General features: G+C 45.7%; 1 non-coding gene across 1 annotated transcript; it reads left to right on the top strand.

The window, feature by feature from the left end:
• Window positions 1–8: 8 nt before the first annotated feature.
• Window positions 9–173, top strand: LOC128098114 (U1 spliceosomal RNA). The gene has a single exon (XR_008214139.1). It is a non-coding gene; the product is annotated as a U1 spliceosomal RNA (small nuclear RNA).
• The last annotated feature ends 15,832 nt before the right edge of the window (window positions 174–16,005 follow it).

Raw genomic sequence — 16,005 nt, 5'->3', positions numbered from 1 at the left:
AACAACAAATACTTACCTGGCAGGGGAGATACCATGATCACTAAGGTGGTTTTCCCCAGGGCGAGGCTTATCCATTGCACTCTGGATGTGCTGAACCCTGCAATTTCCCCAAATGCGGGAAACTCGACTGCATAATTTGTGGTAGTGGGGGACTGCGTTCGCACTCTCCCCTGAGAAAAAATTTAAAAAAATAAAAATAAAAAAACAAACAAACAAAACAACAACAAAAAAAGTAAGCCATAAAATGTCTGGAAGACCAAGGAAGTTCTGAATGCTTTTTTTATTAAAGATTTTGTTTTGTGTGCAATAGTATATTTATGCAGATGCCTTCTAAGGCCAGAAGAAGACATTGGATCTCTAGGAACTGAAGGTGCAGGTGGTTGTGAGCCGAAACACTAAGTAGGCTGAGGCAGAAGGATTGCTACAAGTTTGAGACCAGGCTGGGCTACATAATGAGTATTAAGCCACTCAGGCTACATAGCAAGACCCTGTCCCCCACAACTCCCATCCCCCCAAAAAATATTCTTATGATGATGATGATGATGTAAAAATAAAAAAGTGCCAGGTGGCAGTGGCACACGCCTTTAATCCCAGCACTCGAGAGGCAGAGCCAAGCCGATCTCTGTGAGTTCGAGGACAGCCTGGATTACAGAGCAAGATCCAGGACAGGCACCAAAACTACACAGAGAAACCCTGTCTCGAAAAACCAAAAAACAAACAAACAAACAAAAAACCGATCAAATAACTCCTTTCTTTTCGGTGTTACTCTAAGCAAATATCTGGTCTGCCCATTGTTATTCCACCCCCTACCCTTATGACTTCCTTCTAATCTGACCTCTTTTTTTGCCCTTTCCCTACAAAAAAGGCTCTTTTTACATTTCAAGCCTGTGAGTCACTTCCCCCCTCTTTCAAGTTGTGCAGTTTTCCTTCTGTTTTTATTTTCCGGTGAAAGACAGGTCCCAGGGTCTCAAACAGACTATCCTAACCCACAAAGCCTGCAACACACCAAATTTGTGCCTCATTCTACTTCACTTTCACCAGTGTGAGAACTTGGAGCAGTGGCCAAAACACCATTTAGAAGTGGAGGATTCACTAAAGTGGAATGAGGCATCCTGGGGATGGGCAGGTAAAGAGTCGGGGAACATTTCAGTCAGGAGTTGACTGGCCTGGGTATGGTGACCTAGTGAGTCCTCATCTCTGTCCATCTTAATCCTTAGACTCCAAGCACATTTCTTTATGGTCCCTGGACCACATTTTGCGGGGGGGGGGGGGGGGGGGGCGGGGGGGGGTTGTTTTTTTGCTGTTGTTGTTTTCGAGACAGGGTTTCTCTGTGTAGTTTTGGTGCCTGTCCCTGGATCTCTCTCTGTGGATCAGGCTGGCCTCGAACTCACAGAGATCCACTCGGTTCTGTCTCCCGAGTGCTGAGATTAAAGGCATGCACCACCACCGCCCGGCCCCCTGGACCACATCTTAATATAGGATTCCTTTGTGCCATTCTGTCTTTTTCAGTGGGAATTCTAAGAGCTTGGACAGATATCATCGCACACCCTCCTACCCCAGCAGGACCTCCTCACTGCTGCCTTTGGAATCTATAACTCAGAAGCCTTGCTTTGAGACTATACTTTGTTTGCCATTTTTTTTTATACAAAAGTTTGTTTGTGTGTCTTAAGATTTACTTTCTTTGTTTTATTGAGATAACTCTGGCTGGCCTGGAACTCCCTATGTAGACCAGGCTGAACTCAAACTCAGAGATCTTCTTATCTCTGCCTCCCCCAAGTGTTGGGATTAAAGGCATGAACTACCATGCCTGGCTACATAGTACTCTAATATTCCTTTTTGTTTGAGAGAAAAAAAAATTCATTTCCAGGGCTGGAGAGCCGGCTCATCAGTTAAGCACACCTGCTGCTCTTGCAGAGGATCAGAGTTCGGTCCCTTGCACCCAAGTGATGTGGTTTACAACAAAACCACCTGTAACTCCAGCTCTAGGAGATCCAAAGTCTCTTCTGGCCTCTTCAGGCATGTGTGCTTTGTACCCACATGCACATACCCACACATTGACATACACATAATTAAAATAACAATCTTTAAAAGTTCTTCTTAGCCAGGTGAGGTGTCCTGTAATCCCGGCATATAGGAGGTAGAGGCAGGAGCATCAAGAGTTCAAAACCACCCTGTCTCAAAAAAAAAAAAAAAAAAAAAAAAGATTTTTCCTTTATAATGTCTTGACACATAATAAAGCCCACTGAAGCGAGGGATCAGTAAATACTTGTCAAATTAAATTTTCGTTTGAGTGATGAAATTTTTTTCTAAGAATCATTCTACTGTTTCTCAGATGTGATTTGTTGTTGTTGTTCTGTCTTGAAACAGTCTTCCTATGTATCCCTGGCTGGTCTTAAACTCACTGTATAGCCCAAGTTGACATTGACCTGAATCCCGTCTTAACTTTAGAATGTTGGGATTACTGATATGACTGACGTGAACCACTATGCCTGGCTCTTAGATGCTCTTGTCATCTCCATCATCATCATCATCATCATTGAAGTAGAGCAAACAAATCTATTAAGAAAAAATGAGAAAGAACTCCGGAGAATAGGGGTGGCTTTAAGTTGCTTTTCTTTTTTTTTTTTCTTTTGAGACAAAGTCTCACTCTGTAGCCTAGACTGGCCTTACTTAAACTCACCATGGAGTCCAGGCTGACCTCAAACTTGCAGTAATCCTCGTGCTTCAGATTCCTGAGTATTAGGAATAGAGGCATGAGCCAAGCCCAGGAAAAGCCATCTTTACAAAACTGGTTCTCACGGTCTGAAGACCCCTGAGTCACCTCATCAGAGGCTATTTGCCTCCTCCTCCTGATCTACTGAGTCAGGAGTTCCAGAACCTCACAATAGTGGGGATCCTCGGTGGCATGGAATTATCACCACCATTTTTTTTTTTTTTTATAAAGCAACAGTCTCAGGAAAGTCGCCTGATCTGCCATAGTCTAATGACCCAGCAGCAACTTGGCCAAGGCTAGATCCCAGGCAGATGACCTGAGCTAGCTGCTTAATTGATTTTTGTTTTGGTTTCTTCACCTGTAAAAAGGAGATAACAATACTTCCTGGTCTAGATAAAAGTTATTTGGCTGTTCCTTTAATTCGTCTTTTAATTTCTCTGTAGGCTCCTGCTTTCTTTTCTTTTCTTTTCTTTTCTTTTTTTTTTTTTTTAAGGCAGCATCTCACTGTGTAGCCTAGGCTACTCTCAGATTCATTGTATAGTTTAAGTTAGCCCTCAACTGCTGATCCTCCACTCCACCTCCAGAATGCTGGGATTAGAGGGTGTGTGATCAGGATTACAGTTGCGTGACCGTGTGTGCTAAACTCTGGTGTAATAGGTAAAGATAAGGGACTGGCGAGGTGGCTTACTATGCCAGAAGGAGGTCCTGCATTGGGATCACATCACCTACATAAAAAGCCAGGTATGGCTGCCCAGCATTGGGAGGAGAAGGGCAAGATAGAAGAACCACTGGGGCTTGCTGGGCTCCAGCCTAGCTCCAGGTTTAGTGAGAGATCCTGTCTCAAAAGAATTAGGTGGAGAGTGACAGAACAGAACACCCTGTGTCATCCTCTGGTCTCTTGACACAGAGAGGTACATGCACCCTGCACATTCATAAGCACGTACAACACACATACACACACAAAATAAAGGCATTGAACTGTGTGAGATGGCAACACACCTGTAATCCCAGCACTAGGGAAGCTGGGACAAAGAAGACTGCCAGGAGTTCAAGACTAGCCTGAGCTACCTAGTGAGTTCCAGCTGACCTGGACTATAAAGCAAGATACTATTTAAAGGGGTCAAGGGGAGTGATGCTAGGGCCTTGTACTTGACAGGCAAATGCTCTCCCCACTGAGGACTCAGACCTTATGTTTTTTCTTATATGTACAAGTCCATAATAATGTTTAATTTATAAATTTGGCACTATAAGAAATGAACAATGACTAATAAGAGAATATCTACTTCTGCCATGCATGACTTCCAGTTCCCCCCTCCCCACTTCGCCCCTTGTCAGCTTGAAGTAGCCTTGAGAATTCAGTGACCTTGTTCCCTTACTTGCTCCCATAACTCACCTCTTTTTATAATAATCAAATTGGAGGAATGCTAATATTCTGATCCACCCTTGAACTCCCACCCCTTGGTGCCAACCTGTGTCCTGACATAAAAGCCTCATTCTAAGGAAAAACTCCCCCCCCCCTTTTGCTTTTCTTCCCATGAGGTGCACACCCTTGACTTCTCTGTGTGTGTGTGTCTCTCTTTCCTATATTTCTCTTCATCTCTTTTTTAAAATAAACTCTCCATGTAGATGCAGTAAAAAAAAAAGAGAGAGAATATCTACAATAATATAATAAAAGGTATATGAATGTGGTCTCTTTTTCTCTCCTCTCCCCACGCCCCTCACATTTTTCCTCTCTCCTGTCCCATGATGGGTTGCATACACAGTTCAAAGGGATGACTCATGTCCAGGGTAGCATGAGAGAGATGACTCAAATTTCATCTTCCTACTCAAAAGGGCAACTTGAAATTTGTGAGTTGTTGGGCCAGCAAGACGGCTCAGTAGGTAAAGGCACTCATGTATACACACACACACACACACACACACACACACACACACACACACACACACACAAATAATAGCTGAGTATGGTGGTATGCGGCGCCTTTAATCCCAGCACTATGGAGACAGAGGCAGGCATATTTCCAATGAGTTCCAGGCTAGCCAGGTCTACATAGTGAGATTCTGTCTCAAAAAAAATTAAATAAAAAACATGAGTCACTTATTAAACTTTCCAACTAATGTTTTTATGTTGTTACATTTTTATTATTACTCTGTGATCAAGTATATGTACCATGGCATGAATCTGTGGAGGTTCGAGGACAGCTTGGTGTACAGAGCGAGTTCCAGGACAACCAAGACTACACAGAGAAACCCTGTCTCTAAAAACCAAAAAGAAAAAGCTGGGTGTGATGGCTCATATGTGTAATTACACAGTAAGCTTCCAGGACAGCCTGGGATACATGAGACTTTATCGATAACAAAAAATGCTTTCTTACTTTGGTTTTCCTGTGGCTAGACCTTGATAACCAGTGACACATGCACACAATGGCCTCCAAGGAGGGCTACTCAGGTGATCAGAGACAAACAAGCTGTGCTTCTCAAGGGTGTTCATGTCCCTGTGGTCTTTAGGTCCTGAGGATGAGAACTGGCTTTCACCCTGGGGGCGGGGGTCAGTAAGGCTGAGTTGTAATGTAGTAAACACACGTCATTATCAAGGGCAATTCTTCACGTGAAACTGACTCCATTAGCTGACCTATTGCTGAGTTGTACTTTGTGTCCACCACAGAAGCCATGTGAAAAGTCCACCTACACCCCAGGCTGCCAGCTGTGTGCCTTAGGCAAATAGCTGGAGAGTCTTACTGAAATGCTTAAAAGTAGATGGTTTTTCCCCCTAAAACAGAGTCTTGTGAGCCCAAGCTAGTCTTGAATTTGTGATTCTCCTGTTACTGCCTCCTAAGTGCTAGGATTACAAGCCTCTAGGCCCAGCTTAAAGGCTGATTTCTTTCCTGGAACTCGCTTTGGAGACCAGGCTGACCTTGAACTCACAGAGATCCGAAAGGCTGATTTAATAACTAGACTTGTTTATTTTTTTATAGGTAGGATCTCACTATGTAGGTCAGGCTGGTCTCAAACTCACAATTCTCTTGCTTCAGCATCCTGAGTGATGAGACACAAGCATGTGCCATAACTCCAGGCTTTGCTGCCTCTCACCCATTTTCTTCCCCTCTTTCCTTTTTCCCTCCCCTCCCCTCTTTCTTCCTTTCTTAGAGGTTCTCAGGCTTGAACCTAGGATCTTGTGTATGCTAAGCAAATGCTCTGTTCCTTCCAACCACCTTTCTTATTGTTTTGTTTGTTTGTTTGTTGTTTGTTTGGAGACAGAGACCCACTCTGTAGCCCAGGCTCAACTCTCTAGCCCACATTAACTTGAAATTCATGTCAATGCTCCTGCCTCAGCCTCCTGAGTACTGGGAATACAGATAGTGGGCCATCATGCCTGGATTCTGTAGTGTTTATTAATGTATACTGTGTCTTGGAGTGTGTCGGTCAGAACGACTTGCACTTCATTTTAAACATTTCCTTAAGGTGGTAAGTCAGAAATTTGGGTGATAAGCCAGGTTTGGTGGTACAGACCTATAATCCCAGTTCTTGAAAGCAGAGACAGGAGGATTGCTACACATTCAAGGCTAGCCTGATCTACACAGCAAGTCCCAAGAGAGATACCACCTCAGGTGAAGAAGAAAAAGGAGGAGGAAGAGGAGGAAGAGGAAAGGACAGATGGTGTGGTAGTTTGAAGGTAACCGGCCCCCATAAGCTCAGAGGGAGTGGCACTGTTAGGAGGTGTGACTTTGTTGGAGTGGGTATGGCTTTGTTGGAGGACGTGTGTCACAGTGGGGGTGGGCTTAAGGTTTCCTATGCTCAAGATATTGCCCAGTGTTACAAACCCCTTCCTGTTGCCTGCAAGATGTAGGATTCTCAGCTACTTCTCCAGCACCATGTCTGCCTGTACACCCACCATGCTCCCCACCATGATGATAATGGACTGAATCTTTGAAACTATAAACCTCCACCTCAATTAAATGTTTTCCTTTATAAAAGTTGCCATGGTCATGGTGTCTCTTCATAGCAATAGAAACCCTAACTAAAACAGACAGACAGAAAAACTCTGGAGAACATCAGAATCTACCCCCCTCCTCCCCTGGTGCTGAACCCAGGGCTTCATGTTAGTGCTTTACCAACTAGCTACATTCCCAGCTCTCCTAATAGGCTTGTGATAATTAATTTCTAATGTCAGATTGATTGGATTAAAAAAATGCCTTGGTCATTAATGAAATACACATTTGGCATGTCTGTGAAGGTGTTTTCTGTTTAGCTGAGATAGGGAATGTGAGTGGCAACTTCCCATAGGCTAGGGTATGGAGTAAGTCAAAGGGAAAAAGCCCTAGGCCTCATGGCACACATTTGTAATCCCAGAACTGGGGGGCGGGGCAGGAGGATCAGGAGTTCAAGGTCATCTTCAATAGTCTGGTGAGTTCTCAGACTGAAGGCCAGCCTGCACTGCAGAGCAAGACCTCTTCTCATAAGAGGGTTTGATGACTCACATATGCCATAGGGTCAGTTGGAAGGATGAAGCAGAGGCTTTGCTGAGAGTTGTAGGCCAGCCTTGGACACTAGTGAGTTTGAGGCCAGCCTTGTCTACAATTGCAAGTGAGATTCTATATGAAAACAACCAAAGTCTGTAAAGTTAAAGGATTGAAGTGAAAAAAATAATGTTAAAATTGGTTTGTGTACAAAATTGTGCTTGAGAAAACAGACAGCCAGTTTCTGTTTGTTTGGCTGGACTTCAACTCACAGAGATTACTCTGTCTCTGCGCCTGCCTCTGCCTACACAGTGCTGAGATTCAATCTGTGAACCATGATTAGCTTTTAAAAAAAGCCACTTTTCCAAACCTCTCCTTCTCCTCTTCTTCCTCTTTGTCTTAGGGTTTCTATTACTGTAAAGAGACACCATGGCCATGGCAACTCTTATAAAGGAAAACATTTAATTGAGGTGGCAGCTTACAGTTTCAGAGGTTCAGTTTATTATCATCACGGCAGGGAGCACAGCAGTGTGCAGGCAGACACGGTGCTGGCTACGTCTTGATCAGAAGGCAACAGGAAGTGGGCTGAGTGTCACACTGAGCAAAGCTTGAGCAAAAGAGACCTCAAAGCCCGCCCCCACAGTCACACACTTCCTCCAGCAAGGCCACACTGACTTCAACAAGGCCACACCTCCTAATAGTGTCACTCCCTTTGGGGGCCATTTTCTTTCAAACCACCATACTCTTCCTTAGCTTCCTTATGAGGCTGGAGAGATGACTCAGTGGTTAAGAGCACTTGCTGCTATTGCAGAGGCTGGGGTTCAATTCCTATGGCTTACAACCATGCATAACTACAGTGGCAGCAGGGGTTTATGCCTTCTCCTATAGCCATGATTTTACTGCCATGTCAGACTGTACCCCTAAATAAACCCCTCCCTCCTTAAACTGCCCTTATTTTAATTTTGCTTTTGTTTTTTGAGGCAGGGTTTCTCTGTATAGCCCTGCCTGTCTTGGAACTCGCTCTGTAGACCAGGTTGGCCTGAAGTCAGAGATTTGCCTGCCTCCATCTCTGAGTGCTAGTATTAAAGGCTTGCACAACCACTGCCTGGCTTAATTTTTTTTTCAGACAGGATCTCCTTCTGTAGCTTTTCCTGCCTCAGCCTCCTGAGTGCTGGGTTTATAAACATGAGTCACCGGTCCCAGCTGTCTTTACATTGCTTCTTGTCTAGCATTTACTTAGTCACAGCTACGAGAAAATAACTAACATATGTGCCAATCGCTGTTAATGGTTTGGGTCATTCCATTTACATAACCTTTTCTGTAGAATATCCCTTTCCACTGTGTGAATATATGTCATTGTGATTGGTATTATAAAGAAGTTGACTGGCGTATAGCTAGGCAGGATAAGGTTAAGTAGGAGAACCAGATGCTGTTTCTTCCCTCTTCCCTAAGAGAATACTGGGAAAAAGAAGGGAGTAGTCTTGGGAGTGGCGAGGAGAAGAAGAAGAGAGAAGCAAGATGAACTTGCCATACTAAAAAAAGGTACCGCCACGTGGGAGAGCATAGATAAGGAATATGGGTTAATTTAAGTTATAAGAGCTAGCTAAAAAACAAGCCTAAGCTATCAGCCGAGCATTTATAATTAATAATAAATCTCTGTGTGGTTATTTGGGAACTGGCTGGTGGGACAGAATAGTCTACCTACACTTTTCTGTGTATGTGTTTCTAAGAAATCATATATTTTGATAAAAATGGGTTCATGGAATATGTATTATCCTGTAGCTTGCATTTTACACTAAGCAACATTTATCCCAAATGCTAGCCCCACTATCTAGACCTACCTGTTCTGTTGGTGATGCAGCCTTAAAGGCACACAATTGCACTGCCATGATGGGATCCAGGTTTAAACTGCAGATTTTCAAACAGACATGCACAGAAGATTTTGCTCAAGTCTCTCATACATTGTAAGAATCAGGGACACTTGGGCAGTGAAACCGTACTGAGGTTTCAAGAAGCAATTGTTCATACTGAAGGTGGGTATGGAGAACCAGATAAAAATCCCCTTCCAGGAACACAGACAGATCCTTCCATGAAGTACATCCAGCACACAGTGGAAAGACATCTTGGTGAGGAGCTACAGGCCCCAGGAATAAAAATCAAGTGTGGTACCGGGAGGTGGTGGCGCACACCTTTAATCCCAGCACTCAGGAGGCAGAGGCAGGCAGATCTTTGTGAGTTCAAGGCCGAGTTCCAGAAAAGGCGCAAAGCTACACAGAGAAACCCTGTCTCGGAAAAAAAAAAAAATCAAGTGTGGTGATACATGACTTAATATCAATGCTTAGGGGAGAGAGGGTCAGAACTTCAAGGTCATACTGCATGCTACACAGTCAGTTCAAGGCCTGCCTGGGCTACTTTTGAAAGAGTTTTTAGTAAGACTCTTTCTAAAAAGGGGTGAGGGGACAGTACTGGAGAGATGACTCAGCAGTTAAGAGCACTGGCAGTTCTTCCTGAGGACTGAGGTTCAAATCCCAGCACTCAAAACCACCTTGAATTCTAGTTCCAGAGAATCCAAGCACCAGGCATAGATGTGGTACATAGACAGGCAAAACACCATATATACATATAAAATTTTAAAATTCCCAACCAAACAAAAAGGAACACTCAACATCTGTAATTTCAGCACTTGGGTCACAAGTTCCAGGCCAGCCTGGGTACATGGCAAGACCCTGTCTAAAACAGGGTGGGGATGTGGGAGGAATGGGAAAGCCTCATCTGGGAGGAGGTGGGCAGGGCAACAGACGGACAGAAGGACCAACAAGCCCCAAGTCACCCCTCTCCTCAACCTAAGTCAAAGCGCACACACACACACACACACACACACACACACACACACACACACACCACACACACATACACATACCACCCCCCTCCCTCCCTCCCCCACTGAACTTTCCAGGTTCACACTGGGACAGCTCTGCTGCCTGCCTCTTCTCCACCCTCGGGCCCACAGGTCCCGATGCTCTCTACTATCACACTGCTGCTTCTCCCTGTGCAGGACTGACGGTTCCACCCCAGTCCTCCACCCCAGTCTGTGGATTCCCTCTGATTCCCTCCAGATCCCCTCTGACAACCCTTCCCCAGGCTCTACAGTGAGCTAGGGTTGCTCCCTGCTGCCTTGCTCAGTCAACCCCTCTTCTTGGTCCTGGCCAGGGCAGATCTGCAGCTCCAGCCACTACCAGGAACAGGACTACGTATGCCTCCCCTTCTCTGACCTGCTATACCATATTAGGGGCCCTTTCCCACAGAGAGCAGAGTCTCAGAGGTTCAAAGCTAGTGACTAACCCTTATTTTACCTAGTCCCTGCGGCCTGAAACCTCTTGCTTGGCTTGTCAATATTGATAACGTAGTTTGTGCCTTCGCCTGAGCTGGCCTGCTGCCTCTGCCCCGACGCTCAGTGATACCATCTCTGAGGAGGCTTTCTCTGGACCCAGCCGGGACAAACCTGGAGCCAGTGCACACACCTTTGGGAGCTGTCTCAGGTGACTATCCTCCCCACTTCCCCCATCCTTGTGTGGTGTCTGCCAGGCCCTGGCCTCACAAACAGAGGAGCTTGTCACCGCATCTCTTCCATCTGGGAAATACACATCATTGAAAGACTCAAGAACAGGAAGAGCGTTTCCCAGAAAAGGAATAGAGACAGTGCTGGGGACAAAACTAGGACCTGGGGGCGCTAAGCAGGTGTTCCCGTTGAGGCCAGGCCCTCCCAAAGGGAACCCAGCACAGGTGAGTTCTCCTTCCCCTCCCCTCCTCCCCACGCTCCCCAGACCTTCTCTCCCTCCTCCTCCTCCTCCTCCTTCTCCTCCTCCTTCCTCTGTCTCTGTCTCTGTCTCTGTCTCTTTCTGCCTTCCTTTCTTTCTCTCTTCCTTTCTCTGTCTTTCCCTCTCTCCCTCCCTCCCTCTCTGTCTCTCTCTCCGTCTCTGTCTCTCTGTCTCTGTCTCTTGTTCTCTCTCTCTCTCTCTCTCTCACACACACACACACACACACACACACACACACACACACACACACATCTTGGAACACATACCTTAAACCATCAAGGAATCTCAGTTTGTAGTGCAGTTTCTTTTGGTCAGAGATTCTGTGTGGTTTAAAACACAATTTTGTGGGGTGGGGATTTAGCCCAGTGGTAGAGCACAAGGCCCTGGGTTCGATCCTCAGCTCAAAAAAAAAAAAAAAAAAGACACAATTTTGTTCAAAATCCCAAGGCATGTGCAGGGCATGGCAGCTCATGTTTTTAATACCAGCACTTGATGTTTTTAATACCAGGACTTGGGAGGCAGCTGCAGGCAACGCCAGGCAAATCTCTGAGTTTGAGGCCAGCTCTGCAGTTAAAAACTTAAACTGTCCTTTGGAGAACTTAAGATGCCCATAACTCCAGCTCCAGAGGGACCAAAAGCTTCCATGTGTATTACTCACATGCACATATCCCACATAAACACATGCACACAATTAAAGATAATAAATACCTTTTAAGATTAAAAAAATGAAAAAAGACAGGCTAATTTCTCATGCCTGTGATCCCAGCACTGGGGAAGTGGAGACAAGACCCCTGGAACTTGCTATGCAGTGTTGTGTGATATTTTGGTTGTGTTCTGACAAAGCTTGCCTGGAGATCAGAGGGTGGAACAAGCCACTAGTTAACCATAGAGGCCAGGTAGTGGTGGCTCACACTTTTAATCCCAGTACTTGGGAGGCTCATAACTTTAATCCCAGCACTCAGGAGGTGAGACTGTGGGGGCCCACAGAGGCTCCCTAGTAAGGTCTTACTCAAGGTCAGAGAAACTGAGCTTGCTTCTTTACCCAGCAGGGCTACATAATGGGATGATTTGGCCATGGGCATGGTTACCAGGTGTTTTGAAGGGTCTACACTTGGCTGTACACTGTGCTTTGCTCTTGAAAGGGGGAGGTCTTTTGTATAAAAAGCCCATTAGAATAACTCTTGGGGTGGCTGGGTATTGACCCAGGGCCCTCCTGAAGCTATCCCGTGTTTCTGTCTTTCTGGTCATCTCTGCCTATGTTTCTATCTAATACTTCCTCATTCCTCTTGCCTCCCCGCAAGAACCCTTTGACAGGTTGGAGCTGAACTCTGACAGAGACAGGATCTCGGCCCCCTTTTCTGTCTGAGGATTCAGAGAGGTAAGAAGTCTCTAGAAGCTGCTCTGCTTCTCCAATGATTCAGCTTTTACCCTAATATCTGATTCCAGGTTTTTATTAATAAGACTAATCAGATCATACTTCAATTAGCCTATCTAGACAGCCAATGAGTTCAAGGTCCAGGAGAGACCCTGCCTCAAAAATTATCATGGATAATGATAGAGGAAGATACCAGGCATCGACTTGAGATTTCCACACTAAACACACCCTCATGCACAGGAGCACACACAGAGACTCACACACACCCACATGCACAGGAACACACACACACACACCCTCACATGAGCACATACACATACAGAGCACATACACATTCACCAGAGCACGTACACAGAGACCCTCACATGCATAGGAGCACACACATACAGAGACCCACACATACTAACGAGGACAGGAGTGTTCATACAAACACACATATACAAATACACACCAGCAGCTTGCCATGTAGCAGCCTAGCTTCGCACTGTCTTCTTCATGATAGTCCTACATCCTGTGAGAACCTGGAGCACACAATCCCACAATTCCCAAGCTGTGGAGGGCTGTCCTTACCAACCCATTAGATGGTAGGAAATTATGCAGATATAAATACGGCCAAAAGCCCCAGAGTTTCCTTTTCCTGTAACTTCCCTGGACCTATGGGGACTATCTTTATCCACATGAGTAGCTCCTGAAGGCCTTGCCCACCCCACCCCTTTGCCCTTTAGCACCTTTTGTTTATGGTTGATTCTCCAGGCCCCCCAACAAGTGGGTAATGGCCAGAGAGGTTTAATTAATCTTAACTGCTAGCAACACAAAGCTCACAGTTAGTCAAAGATATATCTTAGAAGTAGACTAGTGAGCCAGGCCTATGGTGCGTGCCTCTAATCCCAGAACACCAGAGGGAGAGGCAGGTGGATCTCTGGGAGTTCGAGGCCAGCCTGGTCTACAGAGCGAGATCCAGGACAGGCTCCAAAGCTACACAGAGAAACTGTCTCAAACAACAACAACAACAAAAACAAAAAAAATCAAGAACTAAAAATACATAATTATTATAGTTATTATCTGAGATCTCTGTGAGAATGGTTCTCTCTCTCTTCCTCCGTCACTGTCACTCCCTTTTGCTCTCAGGGTGTATAAAGCTCTTTTCTTCCTCCCACACTGAACACGACAGCCAGTCACCAGCCTTCTGCAAGCGCAGCTTCTCAAGGACAGGCCTTGTTTCTCCACCAGGTCAGGTGCTGCTGCCCCAGCCCTTGACCTCCACTATGGCCTTCTGCCCTTGGCCCTCTCCTCCTCTCCTCCTCTCCAGCCGCCCTTCCTGTCCCCGTGAGGCATGAGCAGAAGATAAGCCTCACGATGCACTGACAGGCTGCCCACGAGGATGAGGACTGTTTGTCGTACTGTTTGTCTCTTGGTGTAAACCCTCTCCACATTTGTTCAGCGGCCTTTCCTCCACGCACCACTACAGGTAACACCGCTTGCAGCTCGTGTTAGACTGGCCCCAGAGGGCTCCTGCTCCTGTCCCAGCCAACCATTAAGACTTTAAGAAGAAAGCCCCAATCATTCTTACAAAATATTCTGTTCGGTCGGTCCAAACTCAACAGAGTACTGGGAACTCATGCAATAGCCATTCCTAGCCAGGTACTGCCTGCCAATTCCAAGAAGTGCCCAGAGGTAACCGGCTTCTTGTTCCTCTGCCTCCTCCCTCCTCTATGTTAAGAGGTGTTCTGCCCAGTTTACAATGGCCCCGTTCTTCTAGTGACCTCGTTTCAACAGTTGAGACTGCTGCTCCATAGCCTAGCATCTGTGGTTTTGTAACATTCCCTGAGAAACGAGCAAAGGAGAGTTCTGGCCTGCTTAAATCCCCACCCCCTAGGTTGACCACATAACAACAAGCCCAAGGGCCCTCATAATTGAAGAAAATTGGGGGTGCAGAAGCAGAGGAGGCAAATTATTAATCAAAGGACAACCTCAAAGTCTGTGTTGCTGCATCTTTTCTTTTATAGCCCGGCGTAGTGGCTCATGCCTGTAATCCCAACACAAGAAGAAGCACAGGAAGTTCAAGGCCATCCTTAGCTGTACAGAGAGTCTGAGGCCAGCCTAGGCCGCGTGAGACAGGCTGCCTAACACCAGAGTTGACTATGAGGGCTTCCTGAGGCATTTCAGGGGATGTCATTTCTCTTCTGAAACAGAAAGCACTGTAGATGAACACCCAAACATCCAACACTTAGGTTCTATAACTAACAAGCTATGTCTTTGTTAGGTATTATGCTTATTCCCATATTGTTGCGGCTGAAACTGCCAAATGTCAACAGCCTGCTGCAAAAGCTGAGTGCCATCTTGCCTCTCAGTCCTTTTCTAGTCTAGTATTTCAACCCACATCCCCAAAGGCTAGTCTTCCCCAAGCATTGAAGTGTGGTTTCTTGGTTCTGACAATGCTTTGCAGGTAAGACCCAGAGAACACTTCTTTTTCACAATGTGTTGTAGAATATTCCTTTACACTGTGTGAAGATGTGTCACTGTGATTGATTTAATAAATAGCTAGGCAGGAGGTTATAGCAGGACTTCTGGACAGAGAGAGGTCTGGGAAGAAGAAGGGCAGAGTTGCCAGTCAGCCAGGACAACCAGGACTTACATAGAGAAACCTTGTCTCGAAAAACCAAAAAAATAAAAATAAAATAAAATTAAAAAGAACAAGCTAGGCCAGGCGGTGGTGGCGCACGCCTTTAATCCCAGCACTCGGGGAGGCAGAGCCTGGCGGATCTCTGTGAGTTCGAGGCCAGCCTAGACTACCAAGTGAGTTCCAGGAAAAAAAGAACAAGTTAGAAGCAAGCCTAAGCTAAGGCCGAGCACTCATAATTAATAAGAAGTCTCTATGTGGTTATTTGCGAGCTGGCAGCCCAAAGAAAAATCTGTCTACAACACTGATTCCCCTTCTCATCGATGCTGTGTGCCCTTTGGTATCACTCTCCCTGATGAACTTTAACCTCCCTTAGCAGACCTCATTCTTGAGCTTAGTACTATTTAGACATGAGAGACGCAGCAAACACTCTTAACTGCTGAGCCATCTCTCCCATCCCTGCCTCTCAGCCCCCACCCTTCGCCAAGTCTATTTCTCTTTATCTCATCAGCATCATGCTTCTTTCAATGGTTTCTGAGCCACTGTGTCGACCAGCTGCATGACATCATAAAGGCACAATTTCAGCAACTCCAGACCACACTCCGTAAAGGAGAATCTGCATTTTAACAAGATTCCAGGTGATTCCTATTTACAAGCCAGCCACACCAAGTGTTTTGTTTTGTTAAGACAAGGTTTCACTATGTAGCTCAGGCCAGCCTCAGATCAAACTCAGGGAGTTTCAACTCCAACTCCCTCTGCCTCCCAAGAGCTGGGATTAAAGTAATGTACCACCATTCCTGGCAAAACTAGTAGACTTTTACTACAGCAAGGATTTAAAAGGAAGCCAAGGGGGGCTGGGTATGGTAGCTAGGCCTTTAATCCCAGCACTGAGTACGCTGAGGCAAGCTGATGTCTGTGAGTTTGAGGCTACCCTGGTCTCTTTAGTGAGCCAGGTCAACCAAGGCTACATAGTGAAACCTTGCCTCAAAAACAAACCAACAAAAACAGGAACTTTTACTGGT

The sequence above is a fragment of the Peromyscus californicus genome, unplaced genomic scaffold (genome assembly GCF_007827085.1).
Source record: "Peromyscus californicus insignis strain IS unplaced genomic scaffold, ASM782708v3 Scaffold_5__1_contigs__length_169319896, whole genome shotgun sequence".
In the NCBI taxonomy this organism is placed as follows: Eukaryota; Metazoa; Chordata; class Mammalia; order Rodentia; family Cricetidae; genus Peromyscus; species Peromyscus californicus.
This window is presented reverse-complemented; position numbering and strand designations above follow the sequence as displayed.